This window comes from Natrix helvetica (genome assembly GCF_964273705.1).
Source record: "Natrix helvetica genome assembly, chromosome: 2".
In the NCBI taxonomy this organism is placed as follows: domain Eukaryota; kingdom Metazoa; phylum Chordata; class Lepidosauria; order Squamata; family Natricidae; genus Natrix; species Natrix helvetica.
Window position 1 is genome coordinate 266923485 of NC_138552.1, and position 16503 is coordinate 266939987.

Sequence of the window (16503 nt, forward strand, 5' to 3'; positions counted from 1 at the left end):
TTGAAATGAGTTCATATAAGGCAATGGGGTTTTTTTCCCATTAAAATGTCTCACCTACCTGCAGTGTGAACGAGTACAGCCATTTCTCACTGACACGTCAATCTGCCATTTTCAGTTGAGATCTGAGAGAGAAAAACAGCACCGTGCTACATGGACTAAAATCCACAAAAGATTGTTTCAAATATTTAAGCACATATCCTTCATGTTCGCCTAGCATCATAAGTACTGAAACAATGCCAGATGATAGCTCTCCCAAAGTGTATGATTACAAAAATGTCAGCATATAAGAACACCAAGCAATATTCAAGCATTCCTACAAGGTGGAGCCTTCATATTTGGGCTACAAAGATCTAAATGACCAGAAGAGGACTGCGAAGTAGTAGAATGTTCTACGTCTCTTTGTGGCCATCTAGAGGTTGTCTGGATTTTTGCAGCTCATATATTACAACGTTACCATAAGCTCTAGGCTACTGACAGTATTTCCAAAGACGAAAAGAGAGGGAAACAGCTTCACATCATATATAGCAACTAGATTTGTACATATCGCACAAAGCCGAATTTTATATAATCATTTTTGTGAATAAGCCAAAGTAGTTGGCTTCCGACCCTGAATTTTAAGCCAGAAAGTACAATTTATAAATCACAATGATTATATTCACAAAAGATGCTAAGACAAATCCAATTAAGTCACACCATGGAATGGTATTTGAACCAATGATGAAATCCATTCCACATGGGCCCATTTCACATCACAGTAGGCTGCCAGAAATACAAATAAGCTTCAGTCAGTGAAGAGCATCTCTTTATCCAGTAGAATAACAGAAAACTGAGAAAGGAATAGGGGGGGGGGGGGGAAACAGCACCCAATCAAGGACTTGTATCACTGAGGGAGGAGGGAACACATCACAAAATATGGCAGGCAATGGTTATATGTAACTTAAATTTCTCTTTCTTTTTAATGGTTAGATAAACCTACTGACAATAGACGTTCGTTATGAAATATATTAAGCTGCTTCTGTATCATGTCCAGGTATTATCTAGGATTTCAGGAACAGAACGTTTGCTCCTCTCAATCAGGATTGTGCATGTTTCTAAATGATCCCAATGTTTCTGAATACATGATAGTGCAAGCATAGCATCTATTTCTAGTTGTTGTTTCTTTTGTTAGGCTTCCAATGATTATTCTGAAAAAAAAAAAGACAGCTGCTTTAAAGAGGTGCTTATGCTAATGCAAGGGTGTCAAACTCAAGGCCCGTGGGGCCGTCCTGGAAACAGCGAAGGACCGGCCTGTGATGCTTCTGCCAGCGAAAACAGGCTCCTGTGCTTCGTTTTGGCAAGGATATACTCAAGGGCCGCGCCTGTTTTCACTGGCAGAGGGTTACAGGAGGCCGTGGCAGCCGAAAACAGAGCTTGGAAGCCTGTTTTCACTGGCAGAGCGCTCGGGCCCCCACAGGCGCCCCTGACAGGAGTGATGTCAAGTTGGCCATGCCTCCGCCCTCCCCCAAGGTAAAGAACAACCCTCACTGAAATCGAGTTTGACACCCCTGCTCTAATGCATTCCATAACATTTCTTTCAAACCATTCTTGAAACATTCTCAGAGCTACTATAAACTCTTTTATACTGGAACTGCCTGAAATTGCATTTGAGAGTTTTGGAGAACACTGCTATAGGTTGAACTATGGTTCCTCTCATTTTTCTGGGAAACCTTCAGAGTTCAACATCTCAGTCAATAGATGTAATAAAAAAAGCTGTCACCTTCCTGTCCTCACTGTCTATTTTTCATGAACATCTGCCTAGCTATTACTAGCAACATTGCTAAGCTAGGACTTTTCATCTACAACACTTCTTATTTGATGATGAAAATGGTATTGTCTCCTCCAGTTCCCACAGGTTATAGCTTCCAGAAAGGCAACAAGATATTGAATCACTTAAAAAGTTTTTCCATCAATAACTTCAAACTAGATCCATAGAACTGCACTTTTGAACCATATCTGTTTGTTTCCATGGCATTAGCTGCCATTTAGTTACTGTTAAAGACAGCTTAGAGAAATTAATGGATGATTAGATTACCAATAACTGCTAGTCATAATGTATTTGTTACAATGTCTTTCTCATAGAGTTCTTACTAGTTTCTCTGCCAAGCCACCCATTATAAAAGGGCTTTAAAAAATCAAAACTAGTTCGCATCACCATTTGATGTCTATCGTTTGGTACTGTATTCATCAAATTCATCATATCTGTCCTTATAAAGTAAAGGTAAAGGTTCCCCTCGCACATATATGCTAGTCGTTCCCGACTCTAGGGGGCGGTGCTCATCTCCGTTTCAAAGCCGAAGAGCCAGCGCTGCCCAAAGACGTCTCCATTGTCATATGGCCGGCATGACTAAACACCGAAAATGCACAGAATCTCATTACCTTACCACCAAGGTGGTCCCTATTTTTCTAATTGCATTTTTACATGCTTTCAAACTGCTAGGTTGGCAGAAGCTGGGACAAGTAACGGGAGCTCACTCCCTTACGCGGCACTAGGGATTTGAACTGCCAACCTTTCTGATCGACAAGCTCAGTGTCTTAGCCACTGAGCCACCATGTTCCTTTATCTGTCCTTATATTCAGTCTCAAATAAGTACTCAAGAAATTAAAAACAAACATCTTAATATTCAGAAATTGATCAACCCACTGTATAAATATACTTTAGATTAAGCTTCCTTGAGTATATCCTTGACAGATTTCAACACTTAGATATTTGACCAAGGCAAAAAGAGTCACCAATTGGCTTTCTACTTGCTGTTGCAAAACTTTGTCCCAGCATGAAATATCAACAACAGAAGGAACAGAAACTGTTAGCAATTCCAAGCAAACTCATCAGTGAATTTTCCTTGAGGACCTGGAGAAAAGACAGGATATGATTCTAAAAAGTGAATCAATCAGGATATGATTCTAAAAAATGAATCAATTCAATAGGACTAGGGGAGGAGCTTCCGGGGGAAATGGCGGACCTTCCCAGAGCTCCGTAAACGATGGGGCGCTCTGGCGGGGATAGCAGGCATTATTGGCCCCCGTTGGTCATCCTGGGGGCCTAGAATTATGTAGTGGCAACCCTGGTTTGTTTGATGTACAGCTGGGATCCGGATGGACCCGCTAACCAGGAGAACGGGAGACGGAGGACAGCTTAGGGACAGGAACACAGAGGCCGAGCTGCGGCAGCTACGGCAGCTGCGGCAGCAAAATGAATAAAAGAACTGACAGAGCAGAAAGGAGACGTTTTGGACGTTTTGGGCGGCTGCCAGGCGGCGGAACAGCGCGACAGCTAAGGAGCGAGCCAGAAAGAGAGAACAACGTACAGGGAGACCTCATCTTACCGGCGATGGCGACGGAGCGGCTGAGACGGCGCTGGAATATCGGGCGCCATATTTCTTTCCAACTGCCAGGTGGAGAGGCCATTGGGGGCTGGAGGTCGGGAAAGAAGCTGCAGGGATCGAAGAGGGAAGCCGGGGGGGTCGCCGGAGGCTCGGGGCGACCCCTGAAGAGCAATAGGTCGAGCAGCTGGCCTTGGCACCTCGTCTACCCCCCCCCCCCCCCGCTGAGGTGCGATTCCTTCATACTCCAAGAACTGCTTTCGGGCCTCTGGGCCTAAAGAACTGCCTAAAGAACTGCCCTAGGCCTCTGGGCCTAAAGAACTGCCCTGGGCCTCACTGGTGGAACGTAGATTATTGTGGACTGTGAGGTCTGTCCCCTCCCATCTTATTATTTGCCTTTTAAATATCTCTCTACTTCATTCTTTGTTAATCTTACATCCTAGACCTGCTACAAAGAGAGACCCTGCCATAGCCATAATCATAGATTGGTCATCATCCCAACTTATTCAAGGTCTGACATCCTTCGACTGCGAGGTTCCCCCCTCTCGCAGGCGTGCCCCCCTGCCCTGACGAAGGCCCACCTCAATGAGGGGTTTATTAACCCAGAGAGGTGGAGGAAGCGGGGGATTAGGGGTTTTTTAGTAAAATGTTTTGTAAAGCTTTTAAGGGGTTCCAGGGAGCGGGGAGGGTTGGTTTGGCCCTGGGGTATGGATACAACCAGGCCAACATGTAGGGTCAAGACGGAAGGGAGGGTCAAGACGGAAGGTAGCGAAGCGGAGCGGGTGGGAGGAAATAACATCCCTATAAGGGGAATTCCAATCACGACGGTCGTAGGGAGGGGCAGGCGCGAGGACACCAGAAGAACGTATAGTCGGTTGGCAGACCGGGGCCACTGGATACGCCCGGTCGCTTGCACCAACCCCCGCAGACTAGGTGGACAGGATCAGCAGAGCCTGGGCCTTAGGCTGATGTTATGTAACGCGAGGTCCGTGGTTAACAAGGCCCCCCTCATCAGTGACTTGATCACAGAGGGGGAGCCGGACCTCACAGGAATAGCGGAAACCTGGTTGGGCCCGGAGGGGGGGTTGCCCCTCAGGGAAATGTGCCCTCCAGGTTACCGTGTATTCCACCAGCCACGGGCCCAAGGTAGGGGTGGGGGGGTAGCAATTATCATCCGGGACGATCTGGCACCGAGAGAATTCACTGTGTCGCAGACATCTGGTTGTGAGTCTCTGGGCGTAAAGTGGGGTCCAGGGAGTCAGTTGGGCCTGTTGATAGTATACCTGGCTCCCCGCCATACATCAACGGCCCTGCCCGAGCTCCTCGAGCGGATCGCGGAGATGGCGGTTGAGACCCCCAAACTACTAGTGATGGGGGATTTCAACCTGCCGTCAACGGGAAAGGCATCCGAGGTAGCCCGGGAATTCATGGCTTCCATGACAGCCATGGGTCTGACTCAAGTAATTCAGGACCCCACTCATGAGCGAGGCCACATTCTGGATCTTGTGTTTGTCTCCGACCAGTGGACGAGTGATCTGGGAAGAGGGCATTTAGTCATCACGCCCCTGTCATGGTCAGATCACTCACTTCTCCAGCTTGACTTCCCTGGCGCTACTCCCCACCGCGGGGAGGCGGAACCAGATTATCCCAGATGGTTCCGCCCCAAGCGCCTGATGGAACCGGATAGGTTCCAGGCTGAGCTTGGGCCATTTCCTGCTGACCTGTCCCGCTCCCGGGCTGAGGACCTGGTAGCCGCATGGAATAGTGCGGCTGCCGGTGCCTTGGACCGGGTGGCGCCTTTGCGGCCTCTCCGACGGCCACAATCGACCCGGGCCCCCTGGTTTAACGGGGAGCTAAGGGCGATGAAACGCCTTAGGAGACGCCTGGAGAGTAAGTGGAGATCCTCCCGCTCCGAAGCTGACCGAACACAGGTAAGAGCCTACATAAGGACCTACCTTGTGGCAATAAGAGTGGCCAAACGTCAGTATTGTGCCACTCTTATAGCGTCCGCAGAGAACCGCCCTGCTGCCCTGTTTCGGGTGACCCGCTCCCTTCTGTCACAGGAGCAGCGGGACCCCCCATTGCAGGGCAGGGCAGAGGAATTTGGAGAGTTCCTGCAGGATAAAATCGATCATATCCGGAGAGGTTGGACCCACTCCAGTGCTCCAGTGGGGACGTCCGAGACTAGTCTTGAGAGACCATGCTGGGAGGAGTTTGACCCTGTTGTCATCAAAGATTTGGACAGGTTGCGCGGGCGACTGCGGGCCACCACATGTTTACTGGACCCGTGTCCCTCCTGGTTGGTGCTGGCCTCCTGGGAGGGCTCACGAGGCTGGCTACTGGGGCTAGTGAACGCTTCGTTGGGGGAGGGCCGGATGCCGGCCGCCCTGAAAGAGGCGGTGGTCAGGCCCCTGCTCAAGAAGCCTTCTCTGGACCCAAAGGAACTAGCAAATTATCGTCCTGTCTCCAACCTTCCTTTTTTAGCAAAGGTTGTTGAGAGTGTGGTGGCTCAGCAGTTTCCGCGTCACCTGGAGGAAGATGATTATCTAGACCCGCGCCAGTCCGGCTTCCGACTCGGTCACAGCACGGAGACGGCCTTGGTCGCGTTGGTGGATGATCTCTGGAGGGCAAAGGATGAGGGTTGTTCCTCCATCCTTGTTCTATTAGATCTCTCGGCGGCCTTCGATACCATCGACCATGGTATCCTATTGCGCCGGCTGGAGGGGTTGGGGATTGGAGGCACCGTGCTACGGTGGTTCCACTCCTACCTCTCTGGCCGGACGCAATGTGTGTTGACGGGGGAGCAGAGGTCGACCGCAAGGCCCCTCATTTGTGGGGTCCCACAGGGGTCGATTCTCTCGCCTCTCTTGTTCAACATATATATGAAGCCGCTGGGCGAGATCATCCGTGGTTTTGGGGTGAGTTACCATCTGTACGCTGATGATACTCAGTTGTACATTTCCACCCCAAACCACCCCAACGAGGCTGTCGAAGTGATGACCCGATGTCTGGAAGCCGTACGGGTCTGGATGGATGACAGCAGGCTCAGGCTCAACCCCTCCAAGACAGAGTGGCTGTGGTTCCCGGCTTCCCGATTCAATCAGCATATTCCATCGCTGACCATCGGGGATGAGCAATTAGCCCCGGTGGAAGGGGCGCGCAACTTGGGCGTCCTCCTTGACGATCGGCTGACCTTAGAAGATCACGTGGCGACCGTGGCAAGGGGGGCGTTCCTCCAGGTTCGCCTCGTGCGCCAGTTGCGGCCCCTTTTGGACCGGGAGGCCTTGCGCACAGTCACTCACGCGCTGGTGACGTCCCGCCTGGACTACTGTAACGCTCTCTACATGGGGCTCCCCTTGAGGTGCGCCCGGAGACTGCAGTTGGTCCAGAATGCAGCCGCGCGGGTTATTATGGGGAGATCGAGATTCTCCCATATAACACCTATCCTGCGCGAGCTGCACTGGCTTCCTGTGGCCTACCGGGTGCGCTTCAAGGTACTGGTTACCATCTTCAAAGCGCTCCATGGCACAGGGCCTAGTTACCTGCGGGATCGCGTCCTGCCCCATACATCCCTGCGACCCACTCGCTCACACAGGGAGGGGCTACTCCGGGTGCCGTCCTCTAGAGAGTGCCTGGGGATGGTGCCCAGGAGTAGGGCCTTCTCTGTGGTGGGCCCTACCCTTTGGAATGACCTCCCCCCAGACATCCGGACAACAACCGATCTTCGCTCCTTCCGTATGAAGCTGAAGACCTACCTGTTTTGTCAAGCCGGCCTGGCATAACGTTACTATCTTGCCACCCCAGGTCATTTTACAATGGGAAATTTTGTTTTTAATATTTTTGGGGTTTTAAACTTTGTAAGTATGCTTATTTATGGACTTATTTTTACCTCCTCTGCACGATTTTATGGTGCTATCTTGATTATTGCTCTGTACGTCGCCCCGAGTCCCTGTGGGGAGAGGGGGCGACTAATAAGTTCAATAAAATAAATAAATAAATAATAAATAAATAACATAAAAAATAAAGAAACACCAGCTTATTCTGCTGCTGTGTCGTAGCGCCTAACAGAATGATCATTTTCTAAGAAGCATTTGAACATTTTGATGGTTACTTCTGAATGATGTGCTCTATCCCAGTAATCTGTAGGTAGCGAGAAGAGAAAGCTAAATGTGAGTGAGCCAGTGGAAGGGGGATAAGTTGCAGGTATCCTTTTGCACCGCAGGTAAATGAAGGAGATGTGCATACTGCATGTATATGAGAATCAGGCTCAGCAGAATCGGGAAATATTGCCATTGTTATCAGATGTTTCTACATTTACCAATGAATGCATTTATTGGTGATTTATGTCCTTTTGTCTGAAAAAATTATAAGATTACAGACTTCTGCAGTGTAGAAAGGTATCGTGAATCATCATATGCAACTTTGAAAATTAAGATGTCTGAGCCAGAAGATCTGTAACCCAATCTTAGATGATATGGTGAAAAGCAGCTTTATATGTTAAGGCTGTTTCTTAAAGGGGAAGTAGTATTCAATTTTGTGTCATGGGGTTTAGCACATTTCCAAGACCTTTGGCTCAGGATAATAGGATTAACATGACACATAAGGAAATGAGGAAGGAAGAAAGAGGAAGACAAATTTCCCAAAGAATTGACCTTTGGATTTGTTATTTACTTTTTCCACAAAAGTATTTGTAATTTGTTACCTATTCTAAAACTGCCAGAATTTACCTACTGCAGTGAGAACGGCATCTACTTGAGTATTTGCCCTCTACATTTTTGCAGAGCTTCAGAAGAAAAAGTCTAATATGCAAAAAATATATTTAAGTTTGGACTCATTGCACTGCAGGTAGGTAAGCTTTATAAATGAATAAAGAGACCTCATCACACAGTGTTATATCCCTGCTGATATTTGCTGGGAACTCCAAGTCTAGTAATCATTTTACTAGTGGATGTACCTTATACATTAGCTGGGAGTGGTGGCAAGGTTCTAGTGGGAGTTCTATAGTATAATACTGTGAATCAAACTTCCCCGTGGCAAAGGTTGATGTCTTATTCTCCATGCCTGATTTAATACCTTAAGACAGGAAATAATTTCTGATGGCGGACAATGCTAATGCTAGCCCAGCATTTTAAAGAATATGGTAAGGTTTACCCTCAAACCTTAAACCCCCAAAATGATAGATATCATCTACAAGCAGAATTGCTATAATTGCAGAAGGTGGAGTAGTTCATAACGTGGATTAGGGGATTACAATTTTTTTAAAAAAATTGATCAGATTTGCACAGATTAAATAGGACAACTGCCATAATTCACTCTGGGCTTTGTTCCTTATTTGCTGTCCAAACTCACAGTGGATAGTATTGTATTTCGAAGTGTGAGAACTTCTATGCAAGATAAATTAAAATATGTAGAAATTATATATATATTATATATGTATATTTATAGATATATGTATATGTATGTATGTATGTATGTATGTATGTATGTATGTATATATGTATGTATATATGTGTGTGTGTATAAATATATGTATGTATGTATGTATGTATATGTGTGTGTATGTATGTATGTATGTATGTATGTATGTATATGTGTGTGTGTGTGTGTGTGTGTGTGTGTGTGCATGCATGCATGTTTTGGTTTATTCAGGTCTTTTCCCGTGTAAGATTGAGAGTATCTTGGCGATGTTTCAACGAGATCCCTCTTGTCATCTTCAGGCTGGTGTCTTCGGCCTCGTGCCTGTGCGAGCAAAGCGTGATCGGAGTGGCCGTCCCTCTCTATATACTGGTGGGGATGGGTGGAGTGCTGGCTCTGTTGCTGCAAGCAGATTGGTTGGTTGTGTTGTGACATCTTGATTAGTTGATGCTGTTGATGTTTGCAGATTATTACCTGACTCACAAAAGAACTATTCGATGCCAGCTAATTTAAAGAAATACTACCAGTACTACCAGTACATAGAGATGCGGTGGCTCAGTGGCTAAGACGCTGAGCTTGTCAATCAGAAAAGTCGGCAGTTCGATGGATTGAATCCCTATGGCTGTGTAATGGAGTGAGCTCCTGTTACTTTTGCCAGCTTCTGCCCACCTAGCAGTTCGAAAGCATGTAAAAATGCAATTAGAAAAATAGTGACCACCTTTGGTGGGAAGGTAACAGTGTTCCGTGCGCCTTCGGTGTTTAGTCATGCTGGCCACATGACCACGGAGAGGCCTTCGGACAGCACTGGCTCTTCGGCTTTGAAATGGAGATGAGCACCGCCCCCTAGAGTCGAGAACAACTAGCACATATGTGCGAGGAGAACCTTTACCTTTGATTTACAGGGAGCTCCTTTGGGGGGGAGGGGGGTTGAGGATGGTTTTTTGCCCAAGAGTGTCAGCTGAACGTCAACGTATGTTCAGTCCTTAAACATGTCTTACCATTTAAAATTTCCAGGAGAGAATTGAAAAACCAGAATGACTTTAATTATAAAACAACAGCCATCAGTACAATGGAACTAAATTAGGCAGATATTGAATCCAGCTTATTTTATTTTTATGCTGCTCTTCTCTTCAATGAAAGCTGAAAGTAAGTCCCAACTGTTTTGAGAATTTCAGCTTTTATTTCAAGAAAGCTACATTTCTGGACTGCAAAGCTACAAAGATGGATGGGCGATGTCCTAATGAATGTTTAGAGAAAGAGGGTGGTTGAGAAGTTCTAATGGTCCAGCTTGAATATCAAATAGCTTTCGGAGTGGCCCTGGGAGCAGGAGGCACCCAAGAACAGCACCATAGAACAGCACCATAGAACAGCTACATTTATATATTCACATAGGTTACCGTAGGTTGCAGAATTCTTCCCTTCAGGCCCTAGAAAGGCATTCTGTTGTTTGTAATTGTCTCTCATATGAATAATCCTCCAAAAGGGACCTCATCACGTCTGTATTTTAAGACAACAGCTTGGCAGTACAGCATATACTTTGCATACAAAAGACTCTCTGGCACTCAAGTTAAGAGATCTCAGTTATCAGGTATGGAAATGACCTTCACATGACATTCTGGAGAGCTCTGCTAGTCAGAGTAACAGCATTTTGCTGAAGAGGACAATATCTCATACGGATACAGCCAGTTTCATCTATATGCCTGAAAATCTATCCAAACAAATTAATCTCCAGTAGTCCTTATACTATATTACTTAATGTGTAGACATTCAGCTGTCTTGGAAGACTTTTTGGAAAATTCTGTTTTTTAGACAACTTTATGAATAACTCATGCCTGTTCAGTAATAACTTTACCAACTGCCAACCCATGTCTGAGGACGATGCAAAGTTCTAGTGCTTTTTAATGGGCTTTATAGGTGTCTTCGATCACAGCATTTGAAGGATTGTCTCTTCCCACATGTCCTCACCCGTATATGGTCATCGTTAGAAGCACTGCTCCAGGCACCCTCCCATACGGAAGTGTAATAAGTAGCTTCTAGGGAACAACGTTCTCAGTACTAACAGTCTTCTAAGCTGTAGAATGCCTTCCCCCCAAGCATACCCATTTTTTAATCTTTCCTGACCCAAATAAAAGTAACTTGTTGTATTCCTAGTGTTTGAATTCTTAAAATTCTGAGCCTTTCAGCTGGTTTGTGTGTGCTGTTTATGTTTTCATTGTTATACGCTGGATATTTTAATAATAGTTTTGATTAAGAAAATTAAATTGTAATTTTAGAGTGCTGGCAGCTGCCTTGAGACAACTTGCCAGGCCTGTAGTTATGTTCCTTTTAGAATCTTTGGCCTGCCATATTATTTCATTGTGCTGTTTTATTAGTGTAGTAGTTGGGAGGAGGGAATAGAAAGGAGTAGAATTGTGGAATGTGTTGTTGTTATTCTTTTCTAGAAGCCCAAGGTCATCTTTTGTCTCTGCACCTCTGCACCTGACAGGAACCGGCTGGGTGGAGATGCCAGCGTGGCCGAAGAAGATTGGACCCTGTGATGGGTGTGGGGAAAAGATCATGAACTTTAAACTGGGTGGAATCCCAGGAAGTTTTCAGATTTGGGATTCCACAGTTCGTTGCCAACATGTCTGTCTTATTAAATTGGAACTTTAAGGATAGCTCTGCCTTGGACTCTGATTTAATTCTGCACGATATTTGGAGCGCTGACACAACTATTTTGAGGACCACATACTTTAAAAATTATGTCCTACACGTATCAGATGCCATATCTAAGTGTCCCTAAGGAAAATAAAAATTTCTAGAACTTTTTATTATGAAGCCCATCTGTAGAATGTAGCACCCTGGCAAATATTCATGGCTTTTTGCACTAGCCAAGGGTTACTTTATGCCCCAAATATCAGCCATAATTAGTTTGTTCTTTTAAAGTCTTATCATACTGTTGTTTACTTATCTTATTTTAACTGATCATTTAATACTTTATAAAAATAAGTAAAAACTAGAAAAAGAGATACAGTAGAAAAGGAAACCTTACAAGAAACATTTACCTATCACTCACGCTGATGAAGGATTGATCTTTGTTATTAGGATATTTATACCCTGTATTTCAAAGGCTAGGACTTCACAAAGTAACTAACAAGTTTGTTAATTCAACAAAACAATCCACCCTGTAAAATATAAAGACATTTAAAGCAGGCAACAATTTAAATCACATCTTTCAAATGTGTGGGACTACATTCCTGTTTTCCTTACGCAGAAGTTCTTGATTAAAAGAAACCAATGATTAGCAACCCGGTGGAGTTAAATTCCACCAACATGGGGATTGCTGGTAACTGCCTTGAGTTTGCAAAGTGGGATGTAAACAAGCACCTACAACACACACATTGTTGGTCCCCACTCCATCCCATAAAAATGTGTCAAAAAGGGATAGAGAAAGGTGTGGGAGGCAGGGGGGATGTTAAGTTCAGCTCCTTTTCTGTTATGAGGATTGCAAATTATGAAAGCTATGAAATAGGTCAGTAAGATTTTTTTCAAAATAAAAGGTTGAATAAGTAATGAGGAGCCATGATGGTGCAGTGGTTTAAAATGATGAATTGCAGACAGACTCTGCCCACAGCCAGGAGTTTGATCCTGACTGGTTCAAAGTTGACTCAGCCTTCCATCCTTCCGAGGTGGGTAAAATGAGGACCCAGATTGTTGGGGGCAATATGCTGACTCTGTAAACCGCTTAGAGAGGGCTGTAAAGCACTGTGAAGCAGTATATAAGTCTAGGTGCTATAGTTAATGGGTGGGGTATAACAAGTTTCATCTCCTGGATGGCCCTTCAGGGATGACATATACAGATGTCAACTCCATATGCATATCAGCTAGCCTCATCTGTAGCACAGCATCCTGCCTCTTCCGTTCACCAGTTTAATATTACTATATGAACACTGAATAGATTCCATGGCTAAATGAATGAAACTCCTTGACTATAACAGCCCCCCCCCTCAAATAAAACTGCTCACTCTCAGCCTTTATAGCATGGAGAAAAGCATCTGATGGCTCCACCATCATAGGAAAGAAACAGCATTCAGAACACTGAGCCAAGCCCTCCGCAGTGATAAGAGCCTATGAGCCAGCACTTTCTCTCCCTCTTTTTTTTTCACAAGTGCTGATTTTTTTAAAAAAGCAAGTTTAATTTTATGCCACATCTTTCATGCACAGTGAAACATCCTCCGGAACCTTTCTTACAGACTTCTTTTCAAAGAGAAGTGGGACGTTTTAAAAAATAAAATAAATTCCCTTCCTTCCTTCTTCCAATTTGTGGAGGATGCACCACTTTTTAAATAGCCTCTTTTGCAATGCAGCTATTTAAAAAATTGTCCAGAAACACATGATCCAATGCTGCATCCACAAAAAGCATAACCTTACATTCTGTGCTAATTAACCTGAAGTGATGATATCATCTAGTTCAATACGCACCGTCATAAAACATGGATTAAAATCCCCCACAAGCAAGCAAAGGTAGTGGACGGGGGTAGTCCACCTTTCTGCTAGAAAGTGCAAAACAAACAAGGTATAAAGGGTGTTAAAAGAGTAACTAATCTGCAGCTGAGTGATTTTTATAGCTTGCCAAAGGTCATGGTGTTGTATGGTCACAATCCTAGAGATACTTACTATGGAACAAGTACCATTCTCTGTAGTGGACCTTATAGCAAAATAAAGCACACACAGAGTCAATGTAATTCCTTTGCATTTGTATTTGTTCAATTCAATTCATTTGTGTTTGTTCAATTCAATTCTACATAAGAATATTAGGAGATTATTAATATATTTTCCATAATATATTAATTCCAATAGAGTGACTTCAAGACATCTGTACAGATGCACAAGATAATTCATATCTAATACAAGTTTGATCAATGCACTCTCGCTCTGCATTGTTTCTTGAAAACCCACCACATTGCATGTTCCATAGTCTTCCTAAACAGCTGGTTTTAATCCTTCCTTACTCTAATTTTTAATAGCTATCAGTATGTTGAGGAAAACGGATGTTTGTTGCTCTACGGAAAAATGCACACTGCACTAGCGAGCCTTGCATTTATGACTTGCATTTCAGAAGGAACGTTTATACTTTTTGTTTCTCTAGTAGTTAATTACCTTGAAAAGTAACCTGAAAACTGGAAATAAAAAAGGTGCTTCATCAGATCCAGCAGCATTCTTTGTACATTTTTCAACAAAGAGTCACGGTATTCTAACTAGTGCATATTTATTCATACAGGGTATAAATACATGGAATTTTGAAGAAACAAGAATGACGAGACCTTTGGCCCCAAATGATCACACAGCAATAGAATACAAGAAAAATGAGACAGAAAGGGGAAGAAAAACAGAGAATTAAATACAGTATCTTGCCCCATCATTTCAAAGGGATAAGGATCAGACAGGAAAGTATTAAAAAAAGATCTTCCAAGAAAATAGTAAAGAAATAAATGCTACAATCCAAAATATAGGAGATAGAAACGTATACCTCTATTTCATCTTATAAAACGTAAAGCTAATTCATTGTCAGTAGTAAACATGTGTTTAAAATCCCAAAAGGTTTCAAAGGAATGGAAGCATTCCCCACGACTTATTCTTAACTATGTCTGATTTGTAGATTTTTACTTTGGTCTAAAGACTGTTGGCTGAACACCATGCTTTGGCTTTGTGAAAAATGAAGCACACTTCACTATGACAAAATGTACAACTTTCAACGAAAGTAGGCTTTTATTCCAGGAGTGGCAGTGGAGAAAACAGAAGACGCAAAGAGATTTGTACTATGACCATTTGGAAATATCAACTTTAATCATTGGAGGTTGGATATTCATTTCAAAAATATTCCATGTTTTCTCCAAAAACATTAGCAAAACATTTCAGGTCAGTTCAGAAGACCTGTGTTTTAAGTACCACTCCATGCTCAACAAAAATAACAGATATTAACATTTCCCCCCCACAGAGGGATGAATGATCAAGGAAGACAGCATTATATGATGTTCCCTATGACTGAGTAAAGGGTCTCCCTGCAGATGTAACCTGTTCAATATCTCAAATCACTAGTTAAAAGACCTCAGACAGCAATCAATCAACACAATTCCTGATCTGTTAATCAGCAGGCGCTACAGCATCAGGCTAACTTTGCATCAGCCAGTCTGCATATTGATGTAGCAAAATTATGTCAAATCAGCTTCACACAGGCACCACCAAAAATGATACCCCTCTAGTTTCTTACTTGTTCTGTGACAATTTAAAGCACAATCTTTGCTCATAACATTCTCTGGCTAAACTTGTAAATTGTACTGTCATGCTTTACTTTATTGTGGTTTACCGAATAAGTCAGTTATTTGGATAAATGCATTATTAAGTCAATATAATCACAATATCGCTTACGCTATTATGTCAACTCAGTTATTGTACATCCCTCTTAATTAATCTTTGGTTTTCTTACATAGAGGTCTATTTCACTTTTGCAAAATGCTTCTTTAATTATGAGGAAGGAAGGAAGGAAGGAAGGAAGGAAGGAAGGAAGGAAGGAAGAAAAGAAGGAAGGAAGGAAGGAAGGAAGGAAGGAAGGAAGGAAGGAAGGAAGGAAGGAAAGTTCTTGCATCTTGCATCTATCATTCTTGCAAGATAGTCTTGCATTCTTCTATACTTTTAAATTTCTTCAGGCAGATAGAGGATTCACAAATATTATTTATTTAGATTACCATTAGAGATGAGAACCAGTAGCAAGACTCCGCTATCAATTTCATCTTACACATAAAGTCTAAAAAACAATATGATAAATTAGTACTCATACAGAGCTTCTGAATATTTATAGCATTCCACATGCATAAAGCTTTATGAATAACCTTGAAAAAGAGCAATATCAATTTATCACTATATTTCATATGCCAAACGCTGAGACTGAGAAAAGGTAGTTTGCATGAAGCCACTTATGCTGTAATCCTATATGAATTACTTGAATACAGCTGAATAGGACTGTGCTGTTAATGATTTCACAGCTAAGATAGAATGGAAACTAGAGGACTTCTCACTTCACAGTATAATTTCTTAAGCACCATGCTGCATCAGCTCACATTAACTTGCACAATGAATTCACAGCATCTGAGGTTTAAAATCAAACATCTGAAGTCCAAACACAGTACTTAGAGCATAGCATAGAACTCTTGAATAATGCTTTAAAGAAGGTTCAAAATATAGCTCATAACTATTAATTTTCTAAGAATTGGTGTTGGGGGAAAAAGATTCCCGAAGGCCTCAAATAATTGCATAAACTTTTTTGGGGGGGAGGAAACTTAAGCTATTAAAACTGCCTCCAAACATAGAATGAGAAAGTATATAAAACACAGCCTTTGGTGATGCTCATAATGGATTTGAATCAGCACGTATTAACTTAAACCATGGGGGAACCGAAGTAACTTAAATGTTAACCTCTCCAGTTTGAATCAATATTCCCACATCATATTCCACACCTGCAAAGAGCTGAATGCAGCAACAGCTGACAACATTTGACTTGTCATGCTTTTCTGTTTGCAAGAAGATCATCCCTTCCTCATCCTGCAATAGCTGGCACACCCCAGTGTCTCCAGCGACTACTCCCTCTACACTAGCCTCTCATTTAGTGAAGACAGAGGTCTCCTTTTCCAACCTGTGCATATTTTGCACACTAAAACTGTCAATATTTTCTCATTTAAAACCCTGTCAAGAA

The 16503-nt window shown here is 43.4% G+C and overlaps 1 protein-coding gene across 13 annotated transcripts in view; it reads right to left on the reverse strand.

Moving 5' to 3' along the window:
- HMBOX1 (homeobox containing 1) overlaps positions 1-16503 on the reverse strand; it is a 137793-nt gene that overhangs the window by 119466 nt on the left and 1824 nt on the right. For 3 of the 13 annotated variants that reach the window (XM_081943795.1, XM_081943792.1, XM_081943794.1), the window contains one exon: positions 59-122. The exons of the other annotated variants lie outside the window; for them this stretch is intronic. The gene's annotated coding sequence lies outside the window, so the exon portion shown is untranslated. The remainder of the gene's footprint in view (positions 1-58; positions 123-16503) is intronic. 13 annotated transcript variants of the gene reach the window in all.